Raw genomic sequence first — 7,853 nt, forward strand, 5'->3', positions numbered from 1 at the left:
CTGGAGAAAGAAAGAAAGAAAAAAAAAAAGAAAGAAAGAAAGAAAGAAAGAAAAAGAACTCACTTGAAGGGTTACATCAAAAGACCTAGGAGCTTACTGAAAAAACTCCCAATGGCTATAGCTGGAACAATTTGAGCAACAAAATAAAGTAGTAGTATTGGATTATAATGAAACATATAAAATAAATATTCCTTAGCCTATATTAATAGAAATAAATAAATGAATAATAAATATGGAAAGGAAGCCAATTTCTCATTGAGAATAGTCCAAATAATTTATGTGGATACTCTCTCTAAAGGAAGTGGAGTATAACCCCCCATTCTCTTTATTATTATTATTTAGATTCAGAGAGTGCACATGAGTATATTGCATGATGGTGAGGTTTGGGCTTCTATTGAAGATACCACTCAAACAGTGAGTATGGTACCTAACAGGTAGTTTTTTAACTCTTCCCCCATCCCTCCATCTCCTGTTGCGGAAACCCCAGTGTCTGTTGTTCCCATCTTTATGTCTGTGTGTACCCAGTGTTTAGCTCCCACTTATAAGTGAGAATAGATGGTCTTTGGTTTTCTATTTGTCTTAACTCACTTAAATCATGGCCTCTAGCTGCATCCATGTTGCTACAAAAGACATGATTTCATTCTTTCTTAATGCCTGTGTAGTAGTTCTTAATGTATGTACTGCATTTTCTTTATCCAATCCACCATTGGTGGGCACCTAAGTTGATGCCTCTGCTATTGTGAATAGTGCTGTGATAAACTACAAGTGCAGTTATCTTTTTGGTAGAACGATTTATGGGTATATACCCAGTAATAGGTATTGCTGGGTCAAATGGTAAATCTATCTTTAGTTATTTGAGAAATCTCCAAACTGCTTTCCATGGGAGCTGAACTATTTTACATTCCCACCAAAAGTATATAAGCATTCTTTTTTTCTCAGCAACCTTGTCAACATCTGTTGTTTTTTGACTTATTAATAATTGCCATTCTGACTGGTATAAGATGGTATCTCATTGATTTGCATTTCTCTGATGATTAGCGATGTTGAACATTTTATCATATGGATGCTGGCTGCTTTTGTGTCTTTTCAGAAGTGTTTGTTCATGTCCTTTGCCTACTTTTTAATGGGGTTATTAGTTGGTTTGTTTGCTTTTTTCTTGTCAGCATATTTAAGTTCCTTATAGATTCTGGATATTAGTTGTTTTTTAGGTGCATAGCTTGTACATGTTTTCACTCATTCTGTAGGTTATTTTGGTTTTTGATAGTTTTGTTGGCTGTGCAGAAGCCCTTTAGTTTGATTAGGTCCCAATTGTCAATTTTGGGTTTTGCTGTGGTTGTATTTGAAGACTTAGTCATAAATTCTTCACTAGGCCAATGTCCAAAAGAGTATTTCCAGGTTTTCTTATAGAATTTTTATAGTGCGAGGTCTTACATTTAAGTCTTTAATGCATCTTAAATAAAATTTTGTTAATGGTGAGAAGAAGGGGTCCAGTTTCACTCTTCTGCATATGGTTAGCCAGTTTTCCCAGCATCATTTATTGAATAAGGTGTCATTTCCTTATTGTTTATTTTTGTCAACTTCATTGAAGGTCAGTTGGTTGTAGCTGAGTAGATTTATTTCTGTGTTCTCTATCCTGATCCATTGGTCTATGTGTCTATTTTTGTACCAGTAATATGCTGTTTTGGTTACAGTAGCCATATAGTAAAGTTTGAAGTCAGACAATTTGATGCTTCCAACTTTTATTTTTGCTTAGGATTGCTTTTGCGCTTTTTTGGTTCCATATGAATTTTAAAACTGTTTTTTTCTAATTCTCTGATAAATGATGCTGGTAATTTGATAGGGATTGCATTGAATCTGTAGATAATTTGGGATAGTATGGACATTTTAACAATATTGGTTTGTCCAATCCATGTAACTCCACATTTTTTTTTTTTTTTGAGTCAGAGTCTCACTCTTGTTACCCAGGCTGGAGTGCAGAGGCATGCTCATGGCCACCACAGCCTTGACCTGCTGGGTTTAGGCTATCCTTCTACCTCAGCCTTCTGAGTAGCTGGAACGACAGACACACGCCACCATGCCCGGCTAGTTTTTTTGTGATTTATTGTCGAGATGAGGCCTCACAAAATTGCCCAGGCTGGTCTCGAACCCTCAGGCTTAAGCAATCCTCTTTCCTGGGCCTCCCAAAGTGCTGGGATTACAGGCTGAATGGGCCAACTCCCCATTCTTTAACTCTGGGCCACACATAATATCTTCCTTTGAGAGAGTACAGTATGAAAGTGAGGGGAAAAGGTCACCGTACAGAGAAAACCTGACTAGTCCTACCTCATCCACAAGATCAATGTTAACATCAACAGTAATAATTCAAATGAATAGATACATTCTTTATATGATATTAGCTAATACTTTACCTCTGAAGTCTTCCTCCCAAAAAACTCATTACCCCCAGTCTAGTCATGAGAAAAACATCAGACAAATTTCAGCATAGGAGCACTCTGCAAAATATCTGACAAGTACTCCTCAAAACTGTCAAAGTCATCAAAAACAAGGAAAGTCTGAGAAACTATCACAGGCAAGAAGAGTCTAAGGAGACATGATGTCTAAACGTAGTATGATAATCCTATGTGGGATCCTGGAACAAAAACAAAAAAAAAGATTTCAGGTAAAAACTAAACAAATTTGAAGAATTTTTGGATTTTAGTTAATAATAATGGGCCAATATTGGTTCATTAGTTATAACAAAGGATACCATAACATAAGGTAAGATGTTAATAATAGGGAAAACTGAGTGTGGAGTACATTAGAACTCTTTACTGTTTTCCTGTAAATCTGTAAACCACTCTAACCAATAAAGTTTAATCTTTAAAATAATCATACACAGTCAGACTCGGTGGCTCAGCCTGTAATCCCATGCTTTGGGAGGCTGAGGTGAGTGAATTGCCTGAACCCGCGGGTTCGAGACCAACCTGGGCAACTTGGTGAGACCTCATCTCCACAATAAATCAAAAGAATTAGCTGGGTGTGGTGGCGTGCACCTGTAGTTCCAGCTACTTGTAAGGCTGAGGCGGAAGGATCGCCGGAGCCCAGCAAGTCGAGGCTGTGTTGGCCGGGAGCGGCCACTGCACTCTAGTCTGGGCAACTGAGTAAGACTCCAAACAACAAAAAAAATAAAATAAAATAAATAAAATAGAATAAAAAAATAAAGTAATCATACAAATTCATCCTGGGTGACATATGCCTACTCTGCTTATTTAACAAGGTTTTCATTTTTGTACGTTTGTAAAATGGCATGAGGTGAGGAAGAAGAGAAGGAAGAATCTGAAATCAGCGAACACAGTTAAGACTTACTCATTATATTCAATTTTCAACATATCAAGGAATTAACTATTGCTCTCTTGACTACATAACAAGTATTAGTATATCAAGCAATAGCTCACAGTTAGAACAAGTATTATGTCTGAAAGTCAGACTCTTGCCTCTAGTTTCTTTATTTTGATGAAGTCCTGTTCTTTTTATACCACTGGAAAGGGAGCTTCTCACTGGCATCTACTCTGGCACAATCTATTGATGTCTTGCTCTTTTTATACAGCAAAAATGAATTCCATAAGGTGAAGTGCCTGGTAGACACCAGATCTTTTTCTTTTATTGTTTCTTTTATTTCTTGCAATTGTGTTACATTGTTTTATTATTTTGTTTATATTGTTTTGTTATATTATTTTTATAATTTTGTTATATTTTTATTTTGTCAGTTATGAATCTTTCAACTGCAATAAAATAAAACAACTCAGTAAACAGAAATGTTTTTAAAAATGAGGACTTTTTTCACCCGTATAGCTGAGAAGTCCAGAAGTACATCTGGTCAAATGTCATTTCATTTATGAGTCCAAATAATATCACTGGAACCCAGTGGTTCTCCATCCCTTGGTTCTTTGCCTTCTGGCTCCATTTTCAGATTCTACATGGTAGCCCCAAGCAACTGTAACTCACAACATCCCAAGTTCAAATTTAACACCTGGAGAGCTTCACTTTCATCTCACAATTATAGAAAATGTCCCATTACATTTTCTGACTCTAAATGAGTCCATCTCAGAAGCAAATACTGTGCCCAAAAATATGATGACTGTTTGAACCCATAACTCTCCTAAAGCTGGAAGCACATGAACAATGATTCAGGGAGAAAATAGTTCTCCCAGAAGAAATATGGAATAAAACTAAGTAGAGCATGGAGAATGGATGCAGAGTAGCCCATAACAAAGCAAAGTGTTTTCATTTCGGGAAAATTAACAATTATATCAGATGAACATGAAGAATCTTCCTAACACCACTCGTTTTCAGGGCCAAGCACTTTCTTGGAGCAAATCCTCCCAGATACCATCCTGTCTGCATGCTCCAGTGGTGTAGTTGATGGGTCTGCCACATTCAAAGCCATTCTCCAATATTTCTGCCTCACCCACACAATGTTTTTCTCTACCCTTCTTGTCTGTTTCAACCCACACACTTCTGTCTCATTCATGTTGTGTGCATTGATGAGGAGTGAGAAGAAAGATAATCCCTCACCATTAAGAATTCGTGCTAGAATATTTTTGTGGGTTTTTAGCATCAGAGAAACCAAGGGGAATTTCAAAAGCCACATATTGGAAAACATGAGTTTCAATCCAGTTTTGACACACCTTACTTGTGTGTTTTTTGAAGCCACTTGACCTCCTCTCTGCGTTCGTTCTTTTCTGTAAAGGGAGGAAGTTAGGCTAGATTTGTAAAGACCTGCAGACTCAAACCAGAAATAATGCCAAATCAACTCAGCTAAAACAAACAAGCCCACTCTCTAAAACTCTCTGTTTACTTCCCCAGGGCAGTTCTTTTTCTATTAGCAGACAGGAAACGGTATTAAACAACATAATGTCTAGCATACGCTCCTCGAGGGCCGTATCCAATTCATATTATGATAGCTACCTCACCCCAGCAACTAGCCCAGTGCCATAATGGGCATTAGATAACTGTTTGTTGAAGGGTTAAATAAGGATAGGGAGTGGAACCAAAGGAAAAGAAAAGAAAGAATCATAATAATATTACTTATAATATTACAAGTAATAACTAACGTATGACTGACAAGTGTCCCTGCCCCCTGCTAGTGACTGTACCAGCAGGTAGGACTCGGGCTGGCATCATAGCAGATACCCAGAGAGGTCTCCTCCCCTTGGTAATAGGAGCTATGTTCCTCATAGACTACTGAAGGTGGCCAAAGTCTCAGACATCAGATGGGCTGCTGGGAAAGAAAAGAAAGACTGAACCACAGGAATCAGATCTTGATTCCTACCATGGACAGGAAACAGGAGGGTTGGAAACCCAAGTTTCATCTATCAGAACACCTGGACAGTGGGAGTGCTGTGATGGTTTCCTGTTTCACCCAATTTTCCCCACACTTTCCCACCACTAACCCAGAAGTGATACTAATAAATAGTCATTTAACAAGCACAGGTCTCTCACCTGGCCATCTCTCTTGTCACCCAGGTTCCCAAGAAACTTCAAGGTTAAGCTAGCCATGGTCTGTCTCAGCCTCAACCATCACATCCTCTAAGTTACTAAATCCTGTATCTTCTTCCTCAGCAATATTTCCTACATGTATTTCCTCTCTTGCATCTAGCCTCCCTAGTTAAGGCCCTCATCCTTTCTCTTCTAGGGTATTTTAGTCTCGCTTCCCATAAGCCCTCAGATATACAAAGGTCAGAATTTTCATTCTAAAGCAATCCGATCATTGTCACTCACTGGCTAATACTGTTGGCATGTTCATCACCTCCAAATCTCATGTTGAAATGTGGTCACCAATGTCAGAAATGGGGCATAATGGGAGGTGTTTGGGTCATGGGAACAGATTCCTTATGAATGGGTTGGCACCATTCTCACAGGCTTGAGTGAATTCACACTCTTAGTTCCCACGAGACCTGGCTATTAAAGAGTCTGGCACCTCCTCTTTTCTCTCTTTCTTTTGTTCTGAACTTGTGACACTGGCTTCCTTTCTCCTTCCCCTGTGGGGAAGTTTTCTGATGCCCTCTCCAGCAGCAGATACTGGCACCAGGTTTTTTATACATCCTGCAACATTGTGAGCCAAATAAACTTCCTTTTTATAAATTACTCCGCTTCAGGTATTTCTTTATATAAACACAAATGGACAAAGATACCTGCTTTTAAAAAATGGTTCCCAATTTTTTTCTTTTACAGAATAAAACTCTAGCAATGCATCCAGCATTCAGCGTCAACCTAATTGGACTCTGGTTTTTTTTTTTTTCCTAATGCCCTCCATTCAGTCTATTCCTAGAAAGGCTTCCTAACAAGATGACCGCACTGTGCCCTGTGCTCTCCAGCCTTTAGGCCTGGACTTCTGCTCTTCCCTCCCGCTAGAAAGTCATTCCACCTTCTCTGTTACTAATTCTATCCACACAACTCACTTTCTCCAAAGCATCCAGATTTCTCCCAAGTCATTTTCATCTCTTTCCCTTGTTTTTCTAATCATTGTTTTATGAATTTACATTATTTGTCTACCTACTTCCCTGCCATACTTGAGGAGAAAGGAACCATGTTGTCATGATTTTGTTGTGGTCATCTTAACCCTTGATGGTCCTGAAAACATGAAGGAGCAAAGGATCTAACTCCATTCCAATTAGTTACACATACATTATCTTGTGTAATTCTTACATTTACCCTACAAAGAATTATTATCAGTGTTATCATGTCATTCATTTTACAAAAGAGAAAAGTGAGGCACAGATAAGTTCAATGTCTAGCCCAAGGACATGCAGCTAGTGTGGTGAAGCCAGCCAGCTCCATCCATACATAGTTGCTAAGATAAATTTGTGTCCTAACACCATATGCACAGTTACAATTATTCACTTGCTTAATTTCATACAGATCAATTCCTGTAAGTTATTTGATAGTCGCTCCAACCTTTATTGCACCAGATTTTATGTGTGCTCTTTACTTTCCTGGTTTTCTACTCACATTTAAAATAGAAAATAAATGAGACATTATCCTAGGTTATCCCTATAAAAAAAATTATCCCTATAAAAAAGACGTTATCCCTATTTTAAAAAGATGCTACCTTACATCTTTCCAAGACGTTTCCACTCCTCCTCCCCCAACCTAAGTTTTCCAGCTCCACCAATACAGACAACCCTATACAGACAAAGACACAGAGACGGGATTCAAAGGAGCAGAAGTGTCACATCAGGAGCCTTGCAGAGTATTTCGACAGATGGGTTCAAGGCCAATCCACAAAGTTCTAGGCCAGATTCTTTTATTTCTACCAATCCATCCATTGGCTTAACTCAAACATGACACCAGACTTTTTAAAAGATGATCAAATAATGGCATATTTTTCTCTTTTGTCACAACTTGCATCGAAATGGTTGTGTTCTAGACCTACATGCAAGTGGATATACTCTGGAAATTCAACAAGTTGAAACTGTTTCTTTTGTGTGGGAAGCATTTTAATGAAATGAAAGAAACAAGCCCCATTAGCTTCAAGCACCAAGAAGAATACACAATGAAGGGTGGTTCTTCTCTGCTGGAACACTAATTAATCAGAGTTGACAAGGATACGTGGTCTCACAAGGTATGAGGAGCAAGGGTCCCTGCTGTTTTCTGAACCATCAGATCAAGTACCTATCCCTGCAGCCTGTTCAGGAGCAGTACACTTTCAGTTTCTCTGGGTGCTAACTCCCTTTCTAATGTTGCCATAGTAACATACGTGGTTTGGTTTTTGTTTTGTTTTGGTTGTTGTTTTGTTTGTTTGTTTTTTCAGGTTTCCAGGTAAAGCATTTGAGGGAAAAAAAAGCCTTGTTGCCATTACTGCATTGAAAAGA

This window comes from Carlito syrichta, unplaced genomic scaffold, assembly GCF_000164805.1.
Source record: "Carlito syrichta isolate Samal-C Ts95f unplaced genomic scaffold, Tarsius_syrichta-2.0.1 Scaffold315812, whole genome shotgun sequence".
Taxonomy (NCBI): domain Eukaryota; kingdom Metazoa; phylum Chordata; class Mammalia; order Primates; family Tarsiidae; genus Carlito; species Carlito syrichta.